The sequence below is a fragment of the Bufo bufo genome, chromosome 7, assembly GCF_905171765.1.
Source record: "Bufo bufo chromosome 7, aBufBuf1.1, whole genome shotgun sequence".
NCBI lineage: Eukaryota > Metazoa > Chordata > Amphibia > Anura > Bufonidae > Bufo > Bufo bufo.
The window spans coordinates 5,590,131-5,616,623 of record NC_053395.1 but is presented as its reverse complement, the minus strand read 5'-3'; the positions used below and the strand labels follow the sequence as shown (position 1 = coordinate 5,616,623).

Genomic DNA, 26,493 nt, shown 5'->3' with positions numbered 1-26,493 from the left:
ACAGTTCTTCGTGAGTGGATGGATAGTCCGCTCTGCAAGTATTTAGTGAATAGATCTCCTTATGATAATTTTTTTTCTCTGCTGGAGTCGGATCAATTGACCGACCCCGACAGAGAATTTAAATCCGCCAGGAAGTTGTTTATGAAGTCATGGTATTTGATTAGACTTTGGTGTGGAGTGAAAGGGTCAATTGGACGCTCTCCGCTGTGGTATAACAAGCTCTTACAAACTTTAGTTGAATTAAGTAGAGATTTATATTGGCAAAAAGGTAATATTCTATATCTGACACAGGTAGTAGGAAACGGGGATATTGTTTCATTCGCGGTATTATCACAAAGACAAAAATCACTGAAATGATCATGGTTTCGGTATTTACAGTTAAGATCGGCACTTTTAAGTATTAAAGAAAAAACAGGTTGCAAATTCACACTGGTACACAATTTACCGAATTGATAGAGAATTTGGGGCCAAAGATGAAGATTTCTCAACTTTATAAAAGCTTAATTACAGCATGATTTGGTGATATTTGGTCCCCGGGACAGAGGGCTCGGCAAAAAGACTGCTTAACGACACATGTGGAGGATCAGGGGAAGTTGGCTCAGGATCTAAAACTGGTATCACATCATTTCAATCACGTTCTGGTGCAGTTTAATATTCTACATAGACTTTATGTCACTTCTTCCTGGCTTAATAAATGTGGTATTAGGGATCATTCTAATTGTCCTAGGTGTGATGTCTGAGGCGGATTATCTGCACATGTTCTGGTCTTGCTCAGAGCTGAAACAATATTGGGAGACTATTTACGACTACATAGAGGAAAAACTGAACGTGCGGATTCCTTGCTGAATGCTGGGTATTGGGGGATCTTGCCATGGTGGGCTGTCACCAATCTAAAAAAATCTTCTGTTTAAAATAATGTTTTTGGCAAGACTCCTAATAGCACGCTCTTGGTTTGCGCGAGATGTTCCTGGTATTAACACATGGTTAAATTTGGTAGAGACCAATAAGAGATATGAAGATATTTTGTATAAGCAAAGAGATATAGAGAAAAAATGGAGTAGAATTTGGGGAGAATGGAACCCATAGAGCTCCCTCCGCTCTCCATCTCTCTCCACCATTCCTCAGTCATGTTACGGAGGGCCGGTGGAGAAGTAGGACACATCATGGGATGGGAGGAGGAGAGAATTGGGGGGGGGGGGGGGCTCAGTTTGGAAAATGATGTTAATTATAGAAATCTGTTTGTTAATATTGAAATAATAATAAAGAAAGTTAATTTAACAAAAAGTACAGTATATTATAAGTATATCGCACCCCTCATTATATCACACCTATCGATATCACACCTATACTAGTGTTTAAACGGACTTTTGTGGCCCTATTAGTCAGCGTTTATAAGGTAGGGGGTGTGTCCATGTGCTGAAATGTCTCAATTGGCTGTCCTGTACCACCTGATGGATGTGTCATGGGTCAGAGTTCTTCATAATGTAAAAGAATATGCCGGACGCGAATATCTCCATATGTTCGCATGTTCCGCGAATCGCGAACGAGCAAAGTTCGCCGCGAACTGACCCCCAGGCGAACCGCAAGGTCATCTCTACATAGGACCTAGTAAGATTCCGCAACAAACATTTTTGACCTAAAAAAAAACTAGGGTGTTATCCGTGTTTACATTGTGTGAACTGCAAGTACATGGTTAAGTGTACGCAAGTCACACATCCAAAGACACTAATGACACGCGCCATTGGACATTATTTGACATGTCATTCTTCTTATGTCATTTACGTCTTCTGGTGCCCGTGCAATTTGTTATATGTCGGGGAGACGACCTGGGATTTTAAAACGCGATTTAACCAGCATCGTTATTCGATTAGAAAGCAACGTAAAGATCTAGCGGTGTCTAAACGTTTCATTGATAAAAAACATACTGAAGGTGATCCAAAATTTATGGTAATTGATGAGGTCCCCCCTATAAGAATGGGAGGTAACCGGATCAAAGTACTGAAAAAACGGGAAGCAGAGTGGATATCGAACCTCAATACACTAAGACCAGATGGTCGCAATGTTGACTCTAGACCATGGCCATGTGTTTGATAGATCCATCATTACCTTCGGTCTCTCTTTTCTGTCTCTGTCAGCGACTGTATTCGGTGTTTTTAGGTTTATAATATCTTTTTTTATTTATTTTATAGGGTTGCTCCGAATGCCGAACATATGAATGGCTTGCCCAATAGAAAGAAACAGTCGGATGTATAGATTTTTTATTTTATTATTTTAAAATCTGATTTATCACGTTTTTCATTATTAGGTATGCCATGTATGAGGGATCCTGATAACCTTTATGCTCTCGCTGGGTGACCTGGGTGACATTGCCTTGTGGTATGTTATTACACGAGGCCCTCGGTACATCCCAGTGGGTGCACAAAAGATATATGACACATTTATTATATTACGTAACGGGTCACTGCATGTGGGAGACGGGGAGGGTCGATAGGCCAGTACGTGTCGGGTAGTGACTAGCTGTCCAGCACATCTGCCTCTTGATACAGGATTGGGTTAGGTGCGCTTCATTGCAGCATCCCCCATTCCCCCTGTTTTTTCCCCCTAGGTGACATCTTGTGATTCTATATACTACTTTGTTGCTATGATACGCTGCTACACCTGCGGGGGTCACGTGAGGCATCACGTGTTAGTGACGCGCAGACATGCGCATAGGAACCACATACGTGTCATACAATGCAGTGTCCGATCATGTGATGTATCACGTGGCGATGACGCGCGGACATGCGCACTGGGATTTTCAGGACGCTATGCAATTATGCCGGCGGATTGTGTTTTTTCAGGTGAGCGGTCTATGTGTTGGGTGAGCATGCTCAGCACATCGCGGTGTTCGGCTGAATACTGTGTGTACTCAAGCGCCATGCTCGAGTCTCCTCCCCGCACGTTTGTTGGCTGCTACAGGTATATAATGCCACTCACTGTAATGCCGTAGCCATGTTGGTAACTGGCATTACAGTGATTGGCTGGCCGGAACGTGTCATCGGGTGCTATATAGCATGTGTTCGGCTCAGTCTAAGGCTCCATTCACACGTCCGTAACGTGTTTTGCAGATCCGCAAAACACAGACACGGCAATGTGCGTTCCGCATTTTGCGGACTGCACATCGCTGGCACTAATAGAATATGCCTGGTCTTGTCCGCAATTGCGGACAAGAATAGGACATGTTCTATTTTTTTCGGGAACGGAAATGCGGACCCGGAAGTGCGGGTCCGCATTTCCAGAGCTGGGCCACACATTGTGCGGCCCCATAGAAATGATTAGGTCCGCAATTCCGTTCCGCAAAATGCGGAACAAAATTGCGGACGTGTGAATGGGGCCTTAGTCAGGGAGAGCTGGAGAGCTGAAGAGAGAGACAGTGGAGGGAGTGAAATAGGAATATTTTAGCTTTTATACTTGTTATAGACTCAAAAGTCCTTTTAAGGACTATTGTTGTGTGTGGCAGCAATATATATTTTTAGTGCAACCTGCACAAATTTGTTAAAACTTGTTAGAGAGTCTAGAGACCCAAAAGTTTTTTAACCCCTTAAGGACCGGGCCATTTTTCACCTTAAGGACCAGACAGATTTTTCCAAATCTGACCAGTGTCACTTTATGTGGTAATAACTTTAAAACACTTTGACTTATCCAGGCCGTTCTGAGATTGTTTTCTCGTCACATATTGTACTTCATGACACTGGTAAAATTGAGTAAATTTTTATTTTATTTTTATTTATAAAAAAAATCCAAATTTACCAACAATTTGTCAAAATTAGTAAATTTCCATTTCTCTACTTCTTATAATAGATTGGGTTTGGCTCATTCTTAGTCAGGGAGAGCTGCACTGAGGAAGGGACAGACAGTGTAGGGAGTGATTTAAGAATATTATTACCACCAAAACTTTTCAGAGACCCAAAAGTCCTTCTAAGGACTATTGTGTGTGACAGTAATATCTATTTTTAGCGCATCCTGTTCTAAATAGCATGCAATAGTTAGGCCGCTGCAGACAGCAACATTAGCTGCGCCACATCTCCAGTGTAAAGTGTGCGCATCCCAAAAATATCTGACATCCAGTGTATTTTTTACATAGACGGTGTCCGCTGCGGACAATGACATTAGCTGCGCCACATCTCCAGTGTAAAGTGTGCGCATCCCAAAAAAATCTGTGACATCCAGTGTATTTTTTCCGTAGACGGTGTCCGCTGCTGACAGTGACATTAGCTGTGACATCTCCTGTGTAAAGTGTGCGCATCCCAGGGGCGTTGCTAAGTCAAAACATTCGGGGCCTAGGCCCCTGATGTTTTGTCCCAGGCCCCGAATGTCCTGCCTGCCTGTTAGATATAACTGTTAGTGTTGAGCACGAATATTGGAAAAGCTAATTTTTATCTCAAATATCGCAACTTCGAGAATTTGCGAATATTTATAATATAGTGTAGTATTAGTTTTTTTTATATTTGTCATTTTTCCCATCTGAACACATGATTCCTCCCTGCTTCTGGCTTGTGGGCCAATGAGTCATTGACCCACAAGCAACTTGAGCAGGGAGGAATCATGACTTCAGATGGAAAAAAATGACAAATATTCTAAAAAATTAATATATAGCACTATGTTCTATAGTGCTATATATTAGATTTTGACCCACGCCTCTATTGATCGCGTAATATTTGCATATTACGCAATCATTACCTTGCTGATTTTCTAGTAAAAAAAAAAGAATGCAGAATATAACGAATATTTGAATTCACGAATTATTCGACAAAATATTCACGAGATATCGCAAATTCGAATACTGCCCCTGCCGCTCATCACCAATAACTGTATTGCCATCCTCAGGACAGCAATACAATTGAATCTAATGCACTGCAAGAGCTGAAGGACCTGTGATGACCTCACAGGTCATGTGATCAGTTCTAAATGCAGTAGCTGAAAAGGACCTGGGATGATGTCACCATCATGTGACCAGTGCAGGAGAGGACGGCTCAGCAGTGAAGAGAAGTCCTGGAAGAGGCTGAGGTGATGTCTGCTTACCTGAGGAGAGGTAAGTGGAGAATACTATGTGAGAGACAGAGCAATGTTGGGAGTTGTAGTTATCTAACTGGGACTGTATGTTAGGGCTGAAGGGAGGGAAGTTATTTACATGGGACAGTGAGGTGGAGTGATGTTAATTACATGGGACTGAAATTTGGAAGTGGCTGAGGTAGGGTGATGTTATTTACATGGGACTGTATGTTGAAGGCAGCTGTGGGAGGGAGTGATATTATTTACATGGGATTGAATGTTAAAGGGGTAATGTTATTTACATGGTACTGCATGTTGGAGGTGGCTGGGGGTGATTTTATTTACATGGGACTGTTTGTTAAAGGTGTCTGTGGGATGGATGATGTTATTTATATGAGACTGAATATTAGGGAGGTGATGTTATTTACATCAGACTGTATGTTGAAGGCGGCAGGGGAAGGGGTGATGTTATTTACATGGGACTGTATGTTGAAGGCGGCAGGGGAAGGGGTGATGTTATTTACATGGGACTGTATGTTGGAAGGGACAGGAGAGATGGTGTGATGTTATTTACATGGGACTGTATATTGGAGGGGGCTGGAGAGATGGTGTGATGGTATTTATATGGGACTCTATGGCGGAGGGAGGGAAATAGTGTTATTTACATGGGACTGTATGGCGTAAGTGCTGAGGAATTATAATTTCTGAGGACAGTAAACAGAGGAATATAACTACAGGGGGCACTGCAGGCAGCATTATAAATACTTGGGCGCTTCAGGGTGAGCATTATAACAGTAGGGGGCAGTACAAATACTGGGGGCACTGTGGGGGCATTATAACAGTAGGGGGTGATATAAATATTGTTGCACTTCTGGGCGAGCATTATAACATTAGGGGGCATTATAAATACTGGGGGCACTGTGGGGGCATTTTAAATCCAGGGGACATTAGGCGTTCTTATTACTACTGGGGGCTCTATAGGAGGGACTTATAGATCCGCCTTATTTCTTCTAAGAGCACTATGGGGGCCTTATTACTACTGAGGGGTCTGTAGAGAGCTTTATTACCTCTGGGGGAACAATAGGGGGCCTTATTTCTACTGGGGGCTCTGTGAGGGTAGTATTAATACTGGAGGGCTCTTTTACTAATGGCGGCACTCTTGGGGAGTGTTATCACGGTTGGGGGCACTGTAGGGGGCATTATTTCTAATGAGGGCATTCTAGAAGGGAATTACTATTGGTGGGACTATGAGGAGCACTATTACTATAAGGAGTACTATTACTATGGGGGGCACTCATTTTTCTTCAGGATAATATTTGGGGGTACAGAAAAGTAAGGAAGCTAAGATGTCCGTGCGTCACACTCTGCAGAGACGAGGCGGCTGAGAGAAGTGTCTGGACCGAATGGAGAAGATGATGACAAAGAAGATCTACATCAGAGGAGACGTCACCTGGAGGCACCGGATGTGAGCGGTATGTGCTGCTGTATAGCGAGTACAGCAAAATGTCTTCAGTGCTCGTGTTTGCAGGGGGAGGGGGATGCGGTTGTTCAACTTAGAGAAATGGGCCATATGCAATTGGCCCATATGCATCCCAAAAATATCTGTTACATCCAGTGTACTTTTTCAATAGACGGTGTCCGCTTCTGACAGTGACAATACCAGTGCCACATCTGCAGTGTAACGTGTGCGGTTAAAAAAAATCTGTGACATACAGTGTACTTTTTTAAGTAGACGCTGCGGACAGTGACATTACCGGTGGTACCTCTCCTTTATAACGTTTCCTCATCCCAAACACCTGTGACATTCCCTGTAATTTTTCATTAGCCGCTGGTGACAGCATTGACATTATCTGTGGGATATCTCCTGTGTGACGTTCTCAAATATCTTTTTAAATTTTTTGTGCATACACTTACAAATCCTACGATACTGTACGTGTGACAGACTTTCAATCATATATAACATTTAATATGAAGGTGAGAACTAAGGGACGGGGCAATGGCCGTGATGCTGATGGTGCACTCAGAGGCCGTGGTCCTGGGCGCGTTGAAACTGTGCCTGCTGCCAGAGCTCAAGAAAAACTATCCACGATACCTAGCTTCATGTCCTAGTTTGCAGGGCGGCGCAGGACACCACTCTTGAAGTCAGACCAGTGCGACCAGGTGGTCGATTGGATTGCAGCAGATAATGCTTCCACTGGGTTAAGCACCACCCTGTCTTCTACCAAGTCCAGTCTCAGTAGCCAAGAGTCTGCTCAACACAATCCTCATCCTGATCCTCCTTCCTCCCACCATGAAGAGTCTGGGCAAACAAGTGATCCCACACTCGGATATTCCAAGGAGCGCCATTCCTTGAATTGGCCCTCTCGCCAAGCACGCTTAAAGAGGGACATGAGAAGATCTTGTGCCCTGATTCCCAAACTCTTGAGCATCCACAGTCACAATAAGATGACGGTAGGGAACTGCAATTACTGTTTAATGAGTTGGATCATGATGAGACACAGTTGCCAATACCTCAATGGCAATTGCTGTCTCAAGAGGTTGAGGAAGAGGATGAGACACAGTTGTCAATCATTGAGGTAGTGGTTAGGTCAACAAGTCAGGTGGATGATCAGAGTGAGGAAGTGGAAGAGGAGGTGGTGGACGATGAAGTCACTGACCCAACCTGGGAAGGTGTAAAGCCGAGCGAGGACAGCAGTACAGAGGGGGAGGGATCTGCAGCACCGCAACAGGCTGGAAGAGGCAGTGGGGTGGCAAAAGGGAGAAGGCTGGCCACACCAAACAGTCCCGCAACTGTTCCCTGAAGCACCCCCTTGCGGCAATCTCCCTTGCCAAGGTGTAGGGATTCCGCAGTCTGGCGCTTTTTTGAGGAAAGTGCAGACGACAAAAGAATTGTAATTTGCAACCTGGGCCATACAAAAATGAGCCGGGGTGTGAACACTAGCAACCTCACCACCACCAGCATGATCCACCACATGGCATCCAAGCACCGTAATAAGTGGGCTGAACGCCTGGGTCTACAATCTGTGTCTGCGTGTCATACCACTGCCTCATCTTCCCCTGTGTTACGTGCTGGCCAATCCTCTGTCGAAGGCACAGGCCCAGATGCCTCCCATCCTGCACCTAGACCTTCACAAGCACCATCAGCGACCACATCCACTTCTGTGTCCCAGCGCAGCGTACAAATGTCCATACCCCAGGCATTTGAACGCAAGTGCGAATACCCAGCCACCCACCCACCCACAGGCCATAGCACTAAATGCGCAGCTTTCCAAATTACTGACCCTGGAAATGTTGCCATTTAGGCTTGTGGACACTGAGGCCTTCTGCAGCCACTATTTTTCAAGGTGTGCCGTGCCTGCCTTACACCAACATGTGTCCCGTAACATCACACGTGCCCTGACCAACGCAGTTATTGGGAAGGTCCACTTAACCACGGACACATGGACAAGTGCATTCGGCCAGGGACCTACATTTCCCTGACTGCACACTGGGTGAATGTTGGGAGGCCGGGAGCGAGTCGTACCCTGGGATGGCACAGGTGCTACTGATGCCAAGGATTGCGGGCCCTATGTCAATCAGGGTTTCCGCCAGCACCTACGTTAGTGGCTCCAACCCCCACTTCTCCTCCTCCACTTCCACCTCCGAATTATCCGCGTGCAGCACCAGTCAGCCATCAGCCGGTAGCTGGAAGCAGTGTAGCACTGCAGTGGGGAAGCGGCAACATGCCCTGTTGAAGCTTATATGCCTAGAAGACAAACAGCACACCGCACAGAGCTGTGACGGGGATAAGAGACCAGACTGAGCTGTGGCTCTCGCCACTCAACCTAGAACCAGGCATGGTTGTGTCTGATAATGTCCGTAACTTGATGGTGGATTTGGAGCTTGGCAACCTGACACACATCCCATGCCGAGCCTACGTCTTAAACTAAGCGGTTCAGCGGTTTCTCAAAACCTACCCCAATTTGCCTGAGCTACTGGTGCGCCGCGTGTGTGCACATTTCCGCAAATCATCGACAGCCTCAGCCGGTCTGTCAACGCTGCAGCAGCGCTTACAATCGCCAGCTCACCGACTGTTGTGCGACGTGAGCACACGCCGGAACTCCACGTTCCACATGTTGGTCAGGCTTTGTGAGTAGCAGAGGGCAGTAGTGGAATACCAGCTGCAACATGGTCGTCGCCTTTCCAGTCAACTGCCACTATTCACAAGCGAGGAGTGGGCATTTATGTCTGATCTCTGGTTGGTTTTAAGAAACTTTGAGGAATCAAAACAGATGGTGAGCGGCGATAACGCTATTATCAGCGTCACCATCCCACTTCTGTGTCTTCTCAAACGCTCGCTGCTCACAATTAAGGCCGACGCTTTGCATGTGGAAGAGGTGGAAATAGGGGAAGAAGACATTACACAGGGTGATGATAGCCAGACCACCCTCAGTTCATCTTCTAAGCACGAATTGGACGATGAAGAGGAGGAGGAGCAGGAGACGGTTGCCTCCGCTACAGAGGGTAGTACCCATGGAAGTTTAATTCCATCTGTTCTGCGTGGGTGGGCTGAAGAGGAGGAAGATGATGAGGAGATTGGGAGTGATCCTCCTGATGACGACAGCGAAGTCTCGCCTGTTGGTACTCTGACACACATGGCTGACTTCATGTTAGGCTGCCTTTCCAGCTACCCGCGCGTTATACGCATTTTAGACAACACAGATTGCTGGTTGTTCACCCTTATCGACCCCCGCTATAAAAATAACTTTGATGAGGATGAGCAAAATGGTGCAATACCAGAAGATCCTTGTTGAAAAATTGCTAAAAAAAAATTGGAAGATGGTAAAGGAATAAATAGCAGACCGTGTCAGCGTCCTCAATGACCCCTCAGTGCCTTACAACTACTGGGTGTCCAAGGTAAACACACGGCACGAACTGGCGCTCTACGCCTTGGAGGTGCTGTCTGAGTGTGTATTTAGTGCTGCTGGTGGCATTATGACAGATAAACGTATCCGCCTGAAAACGTATCCAACTGAAAATGCTGACAGGTTGACTCTTATAAAAATGAACAAGGCCTGGATTGACCATAACGTCATTGACATAAAGGCACTTTAAGGCCTCTTTCACACGGGCGAGATTTACGCGCGGGTGCAATGCGTGAGGTGAACGCATTGCACCCGCACTGAATCCGGACCCATTCATTTCTATGGGGCTGTGCACATGAGCAGTGATTTTCATGCATCACTTGTGCGTTGCATGAAAATTGCAGCATGTTCTATATTGAGTGTTTTTCACGCAACGAAAGCCCTACAGAAGTGAATGGGGCTGTGTGAAAATCGCAAACAAGTGTGGATGCGGTGCGATTTTCACGCACAGTTGCTAGGAGACGATCGGGATGGGGACCCGATCATTATTATTTTCCCTTATAACATGGTTATAAGGGAAAATAATAGCATTATTAATACTGAATGCTTAGTAAAAATGTCACGGATGATGTTGCAAATAGCTGGAAGTTATGAATAAACATCTGACTGGCTTGATCCCAAACTAAGGAGCATAAAGGTGACCCCTATGAAACCCTAAGAGCTCACCCTGACTGCTAAGCACATACAAGGGTCTCAGAGGTAGACGATTGCATGCCCGCGTACCTAGACTGTGTGACACCTGAAAACCCTATAATAGTGCAGGGACACGACCTCCCTGCACTTAATACGGAGGGAGTCAGGGTCACCTAGAATCAAGGCCACAAGTGCAGGATTTGCTCCCCTATATATTTGCACGACTGCATGTGGGTTTGAGCACCTTCTGCTAATACCACGCCATTCTTTTCAGTTTGTATATATTGAGATTCCTGGAGGTCTATAAACTCCAATTTAAATGTGCCTGTTTTCCATCTACAGGCCACATTTAGGTGCACCTGTGAGGCCTGGGCCATATCAGCCAGTCTTGAGTGGGACTCGCAGACTCCTCCCTCCTCCCACTGCAAGCATGGCCACATGCTGGAGGTAACTGGTGAGTTGTTTGTGAGTCGGCCTTATGCTCCTGTAATTTGCCCACTGGCTCCTGGTATTGCCCATACGGCTCAGGTAGAAGAGTGTTAGGTCCCGGGCTACTTGAGAAACCTTGGCGTGGTGCCCGGGCTTAGACATGTTCTACACCGTAGGACATGTTGACTAATCTCTCAATTTTAAAATCAGTTTGAGGGTTTAGTTAGACTGCAGAGTGCACCTGTCTTTGCTATTAATTTGTTATATTGTTATATTGATTATGACATCCAGACAATTGCTACCTTGTGTAGGATGTCTATTGTGGTACTTGTGGTTCGCTGCAGGCATCCTCCACCGTATGCATTTTTGCTGGGGATCGCCATTAGCAACGGGCCACAAGTGCAGGATTTGCTCCCCTATATATATGCACGACTGCATGTGGGTTTGAGCACCTCCTGCTAATACCACAGCATTCTTTTCAGTTTGTATATCACCTAAAATCAAGCCAGCAAGGAAACACAATACATGAAAGAACTTTTCTGAACAAGCAGCAGCAGAAGTCTCCAGCAGTGAACACTTCAATCCAGGAAGTAGTATAAACCGCAAAGTGAGGCAGTATGGGAGGGAATATAAAGGAAAGAGGATTAGTCTAAATAGGTGACACCTGGGAGAAGGAAATGAGATGAAAAAGTGAAACCAAAACAAAGAACATCATGCAAGAGGTAGAGAAGAACGTCTGTCAGACCTTCTCACAGAAGTGGCGGTGACAAAATAGGGATGGAGCGGTTAAAAAATAAATAAAAATTTAACTCACCTTAATCCACTTGTTCGCGCATCCGGCATCTCTTCTGTCTTCATCTTTGCTTTGCACTTGGAAAAGGACCTGTGGTGACGTCACTGCGCTCATCACATGGTCCGTCAAATGATCCATCACAATGTTTTACACGGTCAGCTCAGCAGCAGGCCCTCAACCATAATATTTTACATGGTCAGCTCAGCAGCAGACCCTCACCCATAATGTTTTAGAGGGTCACCAGCAGGCCCTTGCTCCAATAATTTTTGAGGGTCACCAGCAGCCATCAATCATAATTTTTCAATGGTGTGTATGATGCCCTCCTTTATGTGTAATTGAGTGTGTATTGGAGTGCCGGTTCCTTGTAATTTTTGGCAGCCCTTTCCCTTAGTGCATAGGCTTTATGAGTGTAGGAGTCCCACTACCTGAACTATTGTAGCACAATGTGAATGAGGCCCTCCTTTATGTGATATACAGGTTGTGTCGGAGTGCCTCTTCCTTGTAATTTTTGGCAGCACTTGCACTTTATATACAAGTAAATATACAGGAAGGAATGTTTCCGTTTCCTAACAATTTTTCCTCTAAATCAATTCTATCTTCGGTTTTGTGCGTATTATTGTCTGTAAAAGTGTCGCACTACTCGGACAACATGGTTCCCAGCAGCGACCTGGGAGTCCAAGATGCGTCCAGACGTCCTCCCCATGCTGTTCCCGAACCATCTCGGTCGTGTTTCCATCAATTTCTGACCTTTTCCTGTGAACCAGACGCCCTCCCCTCATCAGAGCAGGCGGTGCCTGGTTTACTGCTCGGTTCTCCCATTGACTTCCATTTACAGAGCCCCCGAGCATCCCGATGTGTTCGGCCCGAGACCCCGAGCACCTGAGCACTATGTTGCTCGATCAACACTAGTAATTGTCTTTGGTTATTGCCAAGAATCTGTTTCCTCTATGAGATGTACAGGTCTCAGTTTCCCAGTCTGTATCTGCGGAGTTCCCCCATAATAACCACCTCATTATGATTTGCCGCCTCGTCTATCTCGTTTAGTAGTAGATTTTCTGTGGACTCCGGTCTATTAGGTGGTTTATAGTAAACTCCTATTAGTAATTTATTACTGTTTTTGCCTCCATGTATCTCTCCCCACAGAGACTCCACATGTCCATGTCCCTCACTTATATCTTCCCGGACTGTGGACTTTAGACAGGACTTTACATAAAGACAAACCCCTCCCTCCCTCTTCGGGTTTAGACGATCCTTTCTAAACAGACTGTAACCCTGAACATTAACCGCCCAGTCATAGTGCAGCGTCCCACGTCAGTGTGTAAATGGGACACTTTAAACATCTGAATATATATATATGTGATTATTTGCAATGTATGGTATTTCCTATTATCTGGCTGGCAATGTCATTACACCCACTCGCCCCTAGGTGGTGCTGGCACCACATAGTATATATAGTGGGGTGTGTCTAGCTTAGAGGAGATTATGTTAGAGTCAGAGTCAGAGAGGAGAAGCAAGTTCATGGAGGAGAGAAACAGGCCTAAGGCCCCATGTCAACGTCTGCATTTTGCGGAACGGAATTGCAGACCCATTCATCTCTATAAGGCCGCATGATGTGCGGCCCGGCTCCGGAAATGCGAACCCGCACTTCCGGGTCCGCATTTCTGTTCCCAAAAAAAATAGAACATGTCCTATTCTTGTCTGCAATTGCGGACAAGAATAGGCATATTCTATTAGTGCCGGCGATGTGCAGTCCACAAAATGCAGAACGCACATTGCCATGTCCGTGTTTTTCGGATCCATGGATCCGCAAAACACACACGGACGTGTGAAGGACCCTTAATCACCATGTAGCTGTGTTCCTTTCCTCTGGGCCCTGATCCAGCCTGGAGAAGACAACCCCAGCAACCAAGCACCAGACAGTGAGTCTATGTACAAAGATGCGGAGAGCCTAGCGAGGGTAACGGCTGAACCTGGTCATGGACCTCATCAGCACCAGTGCCTGAGAGCAACTCTCCGAGTACCTGGACACAGATGGACAATTAGTGCGCAGAATTGTCCTTATCCACTACACAAACCTTCCGGGTCATAGTGGAAAAACCTGTCTAGAAGAGTATCCTGCAAATAATGAAGCAGAAGAGTTTGCCTGCCACAAGGGAGATCGCCCTGGAAGGATAGCTCATAGTGACCAGACATATCCGCATACTTAGTACCAGGTGCTGTAGAGTGGACCTAGGATTACCACCAGGATCCGGGCCTGTAAAGTGTCAGCAGTAGAACAATCCCTCCATTGACAACTGCCACTAGCTGATAATCGGATGACATGCGAAGTTATTATTATTTGTGCCATACAGAATGCTTTCCATTGATGATCTGTACAACTGTCCAGAGACTATTCATTGTCAGTAAATGTTCAACTGGTTTACAACAAACGACTCCTCTTTTATACTACTACTACTCTCAACATTTGCACCTTACAGTGCTGGCGTCACGAACCAGGGCCCCGGCCTCAAAAGCACCTTACACCCATTACCATCAAGAGCACCTCAACTTCTATCTGGCTGGTGTTCCCTGTAACGGAGCGTGCCCCGGAGGATTTCATGCCGCCTTCCTCATCACTGCACGCCGGCCCAGGGAGGCATCTGCTAACTGAGTACGAACAACTACTGCCCCCATCGGCCCACCATGAGCCTCACGTGTTTTTCCCCTGCATGTCCCGGTCGCCGCAATAGCCATCATCCAGCCGTGACTCAGTTATTCCCACTGTCATAGCTATCATCCAGCCGTGTCTCAGTTATTCCCACTGCCATAGCTATCATCCAGCCATGTCTCAGTTATTCCCACTGTCATAGCCATCATCCAGCCATGTCTCAGTTATTCCCACTGTCATAGCTATCATCAAGCCATGTCTCAGTTATTCCCCCTGTCATAGCTATCATCCAGCCATGTCTCAGTTATTCCCACTGTCATAGCTATCATCCAGCCATGTCTCAGTTATTCCCCCTGTCATAGCTATCATCCAGCCATGTCTCAGTTATTCCGACTGTCATAGCTATCATCCAGCCGTGTCTCAGTTATTCCCACTGTCATAGCTATCATCCAGCCATGTCTCAGTTATTCCCCTGTCATAGCTATCATCCAGCCATGTCTCAGTTATTCCCACTGTCATAGCTATCATCCAGCCGTGTCTCAGTTATTCCCACTGTCATAGCTATCATCCAGCCATGTCTCAGTTATTCCCCTGTCATAGCTATCATCCAGCCGTGTCTCAGTTATTCCCACTGTCATAGCTATCATCCAGCCATGTCTCAGTTATTCCCACTGTCATAGCTATCATCCAGCCGTGTCTCAGTTATTCCCACTGTCATAGCCATCATACAGCCATGTCTCAGTTATTCCCCTGTCATAGCTATCATCCAGCCGTGTCTCAGTTATTCCCACTGTCATAGCTATCATCAAGCCATGTCTCAGTTATTCCCCCTGTCATAGCTATCATCCAGCCATGTCTCAGTTATTCCCACTGTCATAGCTATCATCCAGCCATGTCTCAGTTATTCCCCCTGTCATAGCTATCATCCAGCCATGTCTCAGTTATTCCGACTGTCATAGCTATCATCCAGCCGTGTCTCAGTTATTCCCACTGTCATAGCTATCATCCAGCCATGTCTCAGTTATTCCCCTGTCATAGCTATCATCCAGCCATGTCTCAGTTATTCCCACTGTCATAGCTATCATCCAGCCGTGTCTCAGTTATTCCCACTGTCATAGCTATCATCCAGCCATGTCTCAGTTATTCCCCTGTCATAGCTATCATCCAGCCATAAATAAAACAGAAAGTCAGTCCTGCGTCTCAACACGGACAGTTACTTGCGCTGCTGCTGGTCCCGGGTTCGTGTGGTAGGTTTCACACTGGCAAAGTCAAGTTCATAGGTTTTGGAACCGCGCTGCTGGGAGCTATGTATTCCGGTCACAGGTGGATGATACAAGGGTGTCAGCCCCTCTCCTCGACAACCAAAGGATATGGTCCTCCCAGACCTCCTCCTCTACAGGGTTTAAGGGGATAGGCAAGATAGTGAAGCACCCTTGAGAAAGTTGTTCTAAAAGGTTTTATTCTACTTACAACAGGTCAGTAGACAAAAGGCATAAAAATACAAGATGATCGTCACGTTCCTGCCCGACCCGGGTTTCGCTACCTCGCTTCTTCAAGGGCGATGACGTCATCGCCCTTGAAGAAGCGAGGTAGCGAAACCCGGGTCGGGCAGGAACGTGACGATCATCTTGTATTTTTATGCCTTTTGTCTACTGACCTGTTGTAAGTAGAATAAAACCTTTTAGAACAACTTTCTCAAGGGTGCTTCACTATCTTGCCTATCCCCTTAAACCCTGTAGAGGAGGAGGTCTGGGAGGACCATATCCTTTGGTTGTCGAGGAGAGGGGCTGACACCCTTGTATCATCCACCTGTGACCGGAATACATAGCTCCCAGCAGCGCGGTTCCAAAACCTATGAACTATCATCCAGCCATGTCTCAGTTATTCCCACTGTCATAGCTATCATCCAGCCTTGTCTCAGTTATTCCCACTGTCATAGCTATCATCCAGCCATGTCTCAGTTATTCCCACTGTCATAGCTATCATCCAGCCGTGTCTCAGTTATTCCCACTGTCATAGCTATCATCCAGCCGTGTCTCAGTTATTCCCACTGTCATAGCTATCATCCAGCCATGTCTCAGTTATTCCCACTGTCATAGCTATCATCCAGCCATGTCTCAGTTATTCCCACTGTCATAGCTATCATCCAGCCATGTCTCAGTTATTCCCACTGTCATAGCTATCATCCAGCCTTGTCTCAGTTATTCCCACTGTCATAGCTATCATCCAGCCATGTCTCAGTTATTCCCACTGTCATAGCTATCATCCAGCCGTGTCTCAGTTATTCCCACTGTCATAGCTATCATCCAGCCGTGTCTCAGTTATTCCCACTGTCATAGCTATCATCCAGCCATGTCTCAGTTATTCCCACTGTCATAGCTATCATCCAGCCGTGTCTCAGTTATTCCCACTGTCATAGCTATCATCCAGCCGTGTCTCAGTTATTCCCACTGTCATAGCTATCATCCAGCCATGTCTCAGTTATTCCCACTGTCATAGCTATCATCCAGCCATGTCTCAGTTATTCCCACTGTCATAGCTATCATCCAGCCGTGTCTCAGTTATTCCCACTGTCATAGCTATCATCCAGCCGTGTCTCAGTTATTCCCACTGTCATAGCTATCATCCAGCCATGTCTCAGTTATTCCCACTGTCATAGCTATCATCCAGCCGTGTCTCAGTTATTCCCACTGTCATAGCTATCATCCAGCCGTGTCTCAGTTATTCCCACTGTCATAGCTATCATCCAGCCATGTCTCAGTTATTCCCACTGTCATAGCTATCATCCAGCCGTGTCTCAGTTGTTCCCACTGTCATAGCTATCATCCAGCCGTGTCTCAGTTATTCCCACTGTCATAGCTATCATCCAGCCATGTCTCAGTTATTCCCACTGTCATAGCTATCATCCAGCCGTGTCTCAGTTATTCCCACTGTCATAGCTATCATCCAGCCGTGTCTCAGTTATTCCCCCTGTCATAGCTATCATCCAGCCGTGTCTCAGTTATTCCCACTGTCATAGCTATCATCCAGCCGTGTCTCAGTTATTCCCACTGTCATAGCTATCATCCAGCCGTGTCTCAGTTATTCCCCTGTCATAGCTATCATCCAGCCGTGTCTCAGTTATTCCCCCTGTCATAGCTATCATCCAGCCATGTCTCAGTTATTCCCACTGTCATAGCTATCATCCAGCCGTGTCTCAGTTATTCCCACTGTCATAGCTATCATCCAGCCATGTCTCAGTTATTCCCACTGTCATAGCTATCATCCAGCCGTGTCTCAGTTATTCCCACTGTCATAGCTATCATCCAGCAATGTCTCAGTTATTCCCACTGTCATAGCTATCATCCAGCCGTGTCTCAGTTATTCCCACTGTCATAGCTATCATCCAGCCGTGTCTCAGTTATTCCCACTGTCATAGCTATCATCCAGCCGTGTCTCAGTTATTCCCACTGTCATAGCTATCATCCAGCCATGTCTCAGTTATTCCCACTGTCATAGCTATCATCCAGCCATGTCTCAGTTATTCCCACTGTCATAGCTATCATCCAGCCATGTCTCAGTTATTCCCACTGTCATAGCTATCCTCCAGCCATGTCTCAGTTATTCCCACTGTCATAGCTATCCTCCAGCCGTGTCTCAGTTATTCCCACTGTCATAGCTATCATCCAGCCGTGTCTCAGTTATTCCCACTGTCATAGCTATCATCCAGCCGTGTCTCAGTTATTACCACTGTCATAGTCCTCCTCACACATCACTAATTCCAGTTCCCCGGTTTATTAGTCAGGCTTCTGCCATTAGTATACATACATGTGAGAGGTTTATGTATATTTTTTACCCTACACCTTTCCTTCAGAGCTGTTCTGGTCCCTCCTTCCATTCCTGTTGCTCTCCTTTGCCCTGAGCTGAATCGCGCAGGGTAAAGGCATTTTCAGGAGATCCGGTGACGTAGCGGCCTTTCCTTCGGGCTGCCAGGTGGAAGCTTCCGCCCAGCAGTAAGCCCGGTGACATCACCAACACGGATGGGCGGACTTTAGCGCTGCCCTAGTCTGTAAAACGGTTAGGGCATCACTAAATCCGGCCCATCAGAGCCGGTGACGTCACCGAACACACTGCTGGGCAGAAGCTTCTGCCCGGCAGTGTGTGGTTGTTAATAGAAGAGCCCTTGTCCTGCGCGATCCAGCACAGGGAAAGGGAACGCATCGGAGCATGACATGCCCCAATACTAGCCTCAGGAGGGCTGCCGGGGTGAAAATGTGGGTATGTCCGGGTTCAGCTCTGACCCTAGACAACCCCTTTAAACCCTCCTCCAACCTTCTAGCCATCTTCTTCCCCCTTGAGGTGCAGCCCGTCCCTACGATAGAGCCTGTAGCCGATAGAGAAGTCGGACCAGTTCTCCAGGAACCCAAACCCCTCCTTCCTGCACCAGTTCTGGAGCCACTTGTTCCCCTCCCTAATCTCCCGCTGCCTTTCTTGTGTGGCTCGTGGTACAGGCAGTTTTTCGGAAAACACTACCTTGCCCTGAGCTTGTGACCTAAATCCCTGAAATCATTTTTAAGGACTCTCCACCTTCCTCTAACTTAGTCATTGGTTCCGATAAGGACCATGACCGCTGGGTCTTCTCCAGCCCCTCCAGTAATCTGTCACCCGATCCGCCATGTGTCGAACTCTGGCGCCAGGAAGACAGCGCAGCGTTCGCCGATCCCGGTGACAGATCGCCCTATCTGTCCCCCTAATAATGGAGTCTCCCTTCTTCTGTATTTTCCGCTGGGGCCCAGTTGCTTCCGTTTTCTCCTGACTATAAATGGTCTCCGAGAAATCACAATGTCTGGAGAGAAACAGAAATGACACAGATTTCCCAGAGAAGAATCCGAGGAGATCGCTGGGTGCTACTTACCCTCCTCCAGCAGCGGGTGATGAGTCCTCTGGTGGCACTGTATCTATGTAACCTGCAGGTGGCGCTGTATCCATGTGACCTGCAGATAGCGCTGTATCCATGTGACCTGCAGATAGCGCTGTATCCATGTTACTGGCAGGTGGCGCTGTATCCATGTGACCTTCAGGTGGCGCTGTATCCATGTTACTGGCAGGTGGCGCTGTATCCATGTGACCTTCAGGTGGCGCTGTATCCATGTGACCTTCAGGTGGCGCTGTATCCATGTGACCTGCAGATAGCGCTGTATCCATGTGACCTGCAGATAGCGCTGTATCCATGTGACCTGCAGATAGCGCTGTATTCATGTGACCTGTAGGTGGCGCTGTATCCATGTTACCTGCTCTATGTCTGGAGGGGTCTTTCCTCAGCTGTTGCCCCCTTCTCTGCTGCTTAGGGTCTCCCTCTGATCCCTGCGCTCTCGCCTCTCTCTTTCGTAGATGAGTGTGATCTGTCTCTTTCACTTTCTTGTGTCTCTTTCACTTTCACTCTGCAGATTCCTCCCTCTGTACGTGATCTGGAGGGAGGGGGGGGGGACATGAGAGGCACCGGATGCCTCATGATCCAGGAAGATTTCTCCTGTGCCTCTCCCCTACTCTGGAACTCTCTCTCCCAACATCATACATGGTAAACGTACAAAGTATTCACACCCCAGCACATCCCACATGGTGCTTGTATAAAGTATTCACACCCCAGCACATCACCGACTGACTATTTCTACTAATGTGTATCCGAGAGGAGGACTATACCGCCGGCTCCTGACAGGGGGGGGGGGGGGGGGGGGGGTCATGGATTCCTTTCTCCGGTCATCTGCAGAGCAGCGACCCAGCCCTGAGGGGTGCAGCACATTGTACAAACACAGCTCTGCTACATAAACCCAGGCCAGCTGAGCGCAGACCTCCCCTCCCTCCATTCACTGTATCACCTAATTTCCAGGAATCACAGACACTTTCACTTTAACCTGACTCACAGCATTAACCAGTTACAGGCAGGCAGCATGTTATAGAGCAGGAGGAGCTGAGCAGATTATATATAAAGAGAACCTGTCACCATGTAATCTGCAGGCAGAGTGTTATAGAGCAGGAGGAGCTGAGCAGATTATATATAAAGAGAACCCGTCACCATGTAATCTGCAGGCAGTGTGTTATAGAGCAGGAGGAGCTGAGCAGATTATATATACAGAGAACCTGTCACCATGTAATCTGCAGGCAGCGTGTTATAGAGCAGGAGGAGCTGAGCAGATTATATATAAAGAGAACCTGTCACCATGTAATCTGCAGGCAGCATGTTATAGAGCAGGAGGAGCTGAGCAGATTATATATAAAGAGAACCTGTCACCATGTAATCTGCAGGCAGTGTGTTATAGAGCAGGAGGAGCTGAGCAGATTATATATATATAGAGAATCTGTCACCGTGTAATCTGCAGGCAGCATGTTATAGAGTAGGAGGAGCTGAGCAGATTATATATATAGAGAACCCGTCACCGTGTAATCTGCAGGCAGTGTGTTATAGAGCAGGAGGATCTGAGCAGATTATATATAAAGAGAACCTGTCACCGTGTAATCTGCAGGCAGCGTGTTATAGAGCAGGAGGAGCTGAGCAGATTATATATAAAGAGAACCCGTCACCATGTAATCTGCAGGCAGTGTGTTATAGAGCAGGAGGAGCTGAGCAGATTATATATACAGAGAACCTGTCACCATGTAATCTGCAGGCAGCGTGTTATAGAGCAGGAGGAGCTGAGCAGATTATATATAAAGAGAACCTGTCACCATGTAATCTGCAGGCAGCATGTTATAGAGCAGGAGGAGCTGAGCAGATTATATATAAAGAGAACCTGTCACCATGTAATCTGCAGGCAGTGTGTTATAGAGCAGGAGGAGCTGAGCAGATTATATATATATAGAGAATCTGTCACCGTGTAATCTGCAGGCAGCATGTTATAGAGCAGGAGGAGCTGAGCAGATTATATATATAGAGAACCCGTCACCGTGTAATCTGCAGGCAGTGTGTTATAGAGCAGGAGGATCTGAGCAGATTATATATAAAGAGAACCTGTCACCGTGTAATCTGCAGGCAGTGTGTTATAGAGCAGGAGGAGCTGAGCAGATTATATATACAGAGGACCTGTCACCATGTAATCTGCAGGCAGCGTGTTATAGAGCAGGAGGAGCTGAGCAGAGTATATATAGAGAGAACCTGTCACCGTGTAATCTGCAGGCAGCGTGTTATAGAGCAGGAGGAGCTGAGCAGATTATATATACAGAGAACCAGTCATCGTGTAATCTGCAGGCAGTGTGTTATAGAGCAGGAGGAGCTGAGCAGATTATATATAAAGAGAACCCGTCACCATGTAATCTGCAGGCAGTGTGTTATAGAGCAGGAGGAGCTGAGCAGATTATATATATAGAGAACCTGTCACCATGTAATCTGCAGGCAGTGTGTTAAAGAGCAGGAGGATCTGAGCAGATTATATATAAAGAGAACCTGTCACCATGTAATCTGCAGGCAGCGTGTTATAGAGCAGGAGGATCTGAGCAGATTATATATAAAGAGAACCTGTCACCGTGTAATCTGCAGGCAGCGTGTTATAGAGCACGAGGAGCTGAGCAGATTATATATAAAGAGAACCTGTCACCATGTAATCTGCAGGCAGCGTGTTATAGAGCAGGAGGATCTGAGCAGATTATATATAAAGAGAACCTGTCACCGTGTAATCTGCAGGCAGCGTGTTATAGAGCAGGAGGAGCTGAGCAGATTATATATATAGAGAACCCGTCACCGTGTAATCTGCAGGCAGTGTGTTATAGAGCAGTAGGAGCTGAGCAAATTATATATAAAGAGAACCTGTCACCATGTAATCTGCAGGCAGCGTGTTATAGAGCAGGAGGAGCTGAGCAGATTATATATAAAGAGAACGTGTCACCATATAATCTGCAGGCAGTGTGTTATAGAGCAGGAGGAGCTGAGCAGATTATATATAAAGAGAACCTGTCACCGTGTAATCTGCAGGTAGCGTGTTATAGAGCAGGAGGAGCTGAGCAGATTATATATACAGAGGACCTGTCACCGTGTAATCTGCAGGCAGCGTGTTATAGAGCAGGAGGAGCTGAGCAGATTATATATACAGAGGACCTGTCACCATGTAATCTGCAGGCAGCATGTTATAGAGCAGGAGGAGCTGAGCAGATTATATATAAAGAGAACCTGTCACCATGTAATCTGCAGGCAGTGTGTTATAGAGCAGTAGGAGCTGAGCAGATTATATATAAAGAGAACCTGTCACCATGTAATCTGCAGGCAGCGTGTTATAGAGCAGGAGGAGCTGAGCAGATTATATATAAAGAGAACGTGTCACCATATAATCTGCAGGCAGTGTGTTATAGAGCAGGAGGAGCTGAGCAGATTATATATATATAGAGAATCTGTCACCGTTTAATCTGCAGGCAGCGTGTTATAGAGCAGGAGGAGCTGAGCAGATTATATATATATAGAGAACCTGTCACCATGTAATCTGCAGGCAGCGTGTTATAGAGCAGGGGGAGCTGAGCAGATTATATATATATAGAGAACCTGTCACCGTGGAATCTGCAGGCAGCGTGTTATAGAGCAGGAGGAGCTGAGAAGATTATATATAGAGAGAACCTGTCACCATGTAATCTGCAGTCAGCGTGTTATAGCGCAGAAGGAGCTGAGCAGATTATATATATATAGAGAACCTGTCACCGTGGAATCTGCAGGCAGCGTGTTATAGAGCAGGAGGAGCTGAGAAGATTATATATATATAGAGAACCTGTCACTAGAGATGTCGCAAACATAAAATTTTCCATTCGCGAACGGCGAACGCGAATTTTCGCAAATGTTTGCGAACAGGTGAACCGCCATAGACTTCAATAGGCAGGCGAATTTTAAAACCCACAGGGACTCTTTCTGGCCACAATAGTGATGGAAAAGCTGTTTCAAGGGGACTAACACCTGGACTGTGGCATGCCGGAGGGGGATCCATGGCAAAACTCCCATGGAAAATTACACAGTTGACGCAGAGTCGGGTTTTAATCCATAAAGGGCATAAATCACCTAACAATCCAAAATTGTTTGGAATAACGTGCTTTATAACATCAGGTATGTATCGATCAGGTAGTGTAAGGGTTACGCCCGCTTCACAGTGACAGACCAAACTCCCCGTTTAACGCCCCGCAAACAACCGCAAACAGTCCATTTGCACAACCGCAAACAGTCCATTTGCACAAGGTTGGATACCAAGCTACTCATGTCCCGTTCCTTGTCCTCACTGACGTCATTGAAGGTCTCTTCCTCCCCCCAGCCACGTACAACACCAAGGGTCCCCGAAAGGTGACAACAAGCCCCCTGGGACGCCTGCTGTGGTTGGTCTTCCATCTCCTCAAAGCCACCTTCCTCCTCTGTCTCCTCTTCCTCAGACTCCTCTTCCAGCGTTCCCACAGGTCCGGCAAGCGATGATGATAAGGCTGTTTCTGGTGGTGATGGTGACCACAACTCTTCCTCTTTCTCTTCACGCTCATCTATGGCCTGATCCAGCACTCTTCTCAGGGCACGCTCCAGGAAGAAAACAAATGGGATGAGGTCGCTGATGGTGCCTTCGGTGCGACTGACTAGGTTTTCACCTCCTCAAAAGGACGCATGAGCCTACAGGCATTGCGCATGAGGTTATGGAAGAGGATGGAGTAGGAGGAGTAAAGGAGGTGGCAGTAGGCCTGCCTGAAAGTCGTGGCGGTGTCACCAACTCCTCTGCAGAGCCATGCATTCCATGCTTGGCAGCCGTCAGCAGGTTTACCCAATGCGCAGTGTAGGTGATATACCTGCCCTGACCGTGCTTTGCAGACCAGGTATCAGTGGTCAGATGGATCCTTGCCCCAACACTGTGTGCCAGACATGCCATGACTTCCTTTTCCACAATAGAGTACAGGTTGGGGATTGCCTTTAGTGAAAAGAAATTTCGGCCGGGTACCTTCCACTGCGGTGTCCCAATAGCGACAAATTTTTTGGAGGCCTCAGACTCCACCAGCTGGTATGGTAAAAGCTGGCGGGCTAAGAGTTCCGACAAGCCAGCTGTCAGACGCCGGGCAAGGGGGTGACTCTGTGACATTGGCTTCTTACACTCAAACATGTCCTTGACAGACACCTGACTGTGGGCAGATGAGATGGAACTGCTGAAGGTGAGAGGCGGAGTGGCGGGTGGTTGAGAGGGGGCAAGGAGGACAGCAGTGGTTGACATGGCTGAAGATGCTGGACCAGGAGGAGGATGGTGGCTTTGAGTTTGTGTGCTGCTTGTACTCATCATGTGTTGATCCCATAGGCGTTTGTGATGTGCGATCATGTGCCTTCGCAAAGCAGTTGTACCTAGTTGGGGGTTGGACTTCCCACGACTCAGTTTCTTTTGGCACAGGTTGCAAATGGCATCGCTGTTGTCAGAGGCAGACACACAAAAAAAAATGCCACACTGCTGAGCTCTGCAATGACGGCATTCTGGTGGTGGCAGCAGCATGTGTTGATTGGCGTGCTGTCTGGCTGACCCCGGGTGCCGATACGTGCTGTCTGACTGTGCCACTAGCTCCTTGCGACGACCTCCCCCTGCTACCAACTCGTCTCCTCCTCCTCTCTGTCTCCCCATCTGAACTTTCCCCCTGTTATTCTTCTCTTCGAGCAGGCACCCACGTGACATCCACGGACACATCGTCATCATCAACCGCTTCACTTGTATCTGACAACTCAGCAAAGGAAGCAGCAGCGGGTACAACATCATCATCATCATCACACCGTACGTCCATGTGTGTAATGCTGCCTGACTGAGACATATCCCTGTTATCTACATCCTCTGGCAATAATGGTTGCGCATCACTCATTTCTTCCAACTGATGTGTAAATAACTCCTCTGAGGGATCAAGGGAAGCGGCTGTGGTGCTAGTGTTGGTGGTGGCGGCAGGCGGGCGAGTGGTAACTTGAGAGGTGCCCGAAGCTGAGCTGGAGGAGGATGGTGCGTCAAGGTTCCGAGCGGAAGCTGTAGAAGATTGGGTGTCCTGTGTTAGTCAGTCAACTATGTCCTCAGAACTTTTCGAGTTCAGGGTACGTGGCCTCTGAACACTGGGCATTATTCTAGGGCCAAAGGGAATCACAGCACCACGACCACGACGGCCCCTGCGGGGAGGCCTGCCTCTGCCTGTCATTTTTTTTAGATTAGTTTAGTTGTACTATGCGTGCAAGCTACTGTGCCACCAGATATGAATGGCACTGTGCACTGGCAGAAGTTGGCAGAGTAGACGCTGTAGGCCTGACACACACGCTTGCAGACAACTAACTGCTATTCAATCTATTACAGTCAAAATTGTTGTTGTTTTTTAAATGTAATTTACTGTTACACCAGATATGAATTGCGCTGGTGACACTGTTCACTTGCAGGGCCTGAAACACACACGCGTGCAGACTACTGACTGCTATTATATTACAGTCAAAAAAGTTTTTTTTTTTTTTTATGTAAGCTATTGTGACACCAGATATGAGTGGTGGCACTGGGCAAGTGGGCACGGTATACGCTGTGAGCCTGACACACACACACGGGCAGGCAACTGCAATTAGATTACACAGGGAAAAAAAAAAAAAGCAGACTGATGTTCTAGCCCTAAAAAGGGCTTTTTGGGGTGCAGTCCTTACAGCAGATCAGATGAGTCCTTCAGGACTGCAGTGGACACAGAACACTGGCCTAGCTATCGATTTCCCTATTAAATCAGCAGCAGCAGCAGCAGCACTGTCCCTCCTCTCACTAAGAATGCAGCTTCCGAATGAATCTAAGATGGATGCTGTCCAGGAGGTGGGAGGGTCTGGGAGGGAGGGTCTGCTGCTGATTGGCTGGAATGTGTCTGCTGACTGTTAGGTACAGGGTCAAAGTTTGCTCAATGATGACGAATAGGGGGCGGACCGAACATCGCATATGTTCACCCACCGCAGCGAACACGAATATGTTCGCCGGCGAATAGTTTGGGACATCTCTAATCCCAGAAACGTTTAAAGCCTGCTCTTCTTGCTCCTCCTCTGCCCTGCCACCATCCTCCTCTGATTCCTCTTCAGACTCCTGCTGACTTGTCTCAGATGG

General features: G+C 47.1%; 1 protein-coding gene and 1 long non-coding RNA gene across 8 annotated transcripts in view; one reads left to right on the top strand and one right to left on the bottom strand.

Moving 5' to 3' along the window:
- The window catches only part of LOC121008275, a 324,152-nt gene that overhangs the window by 179,296 nt on the left and 118,363 nt on the right, over positions 1-26,493 (bottom strand). The gene's annotated exons all lie outside the window — the stretch shown is intronic.
- The window catches only part of LOC121008280, a 124,676-nt gene continuing 117,767 nt past the window's right edge, over positions 19,585-26,493 (top strand). Inside the window, exon 1 of the long non-coding RNA XR_005780547.1 lies at positions 19,585-19,686. This is a non-coding gene — a long non-coding RNA (uncharacterized LOC121008280). The remainder of the gene's footprint in view (positions 19,687-26,493) is intronic.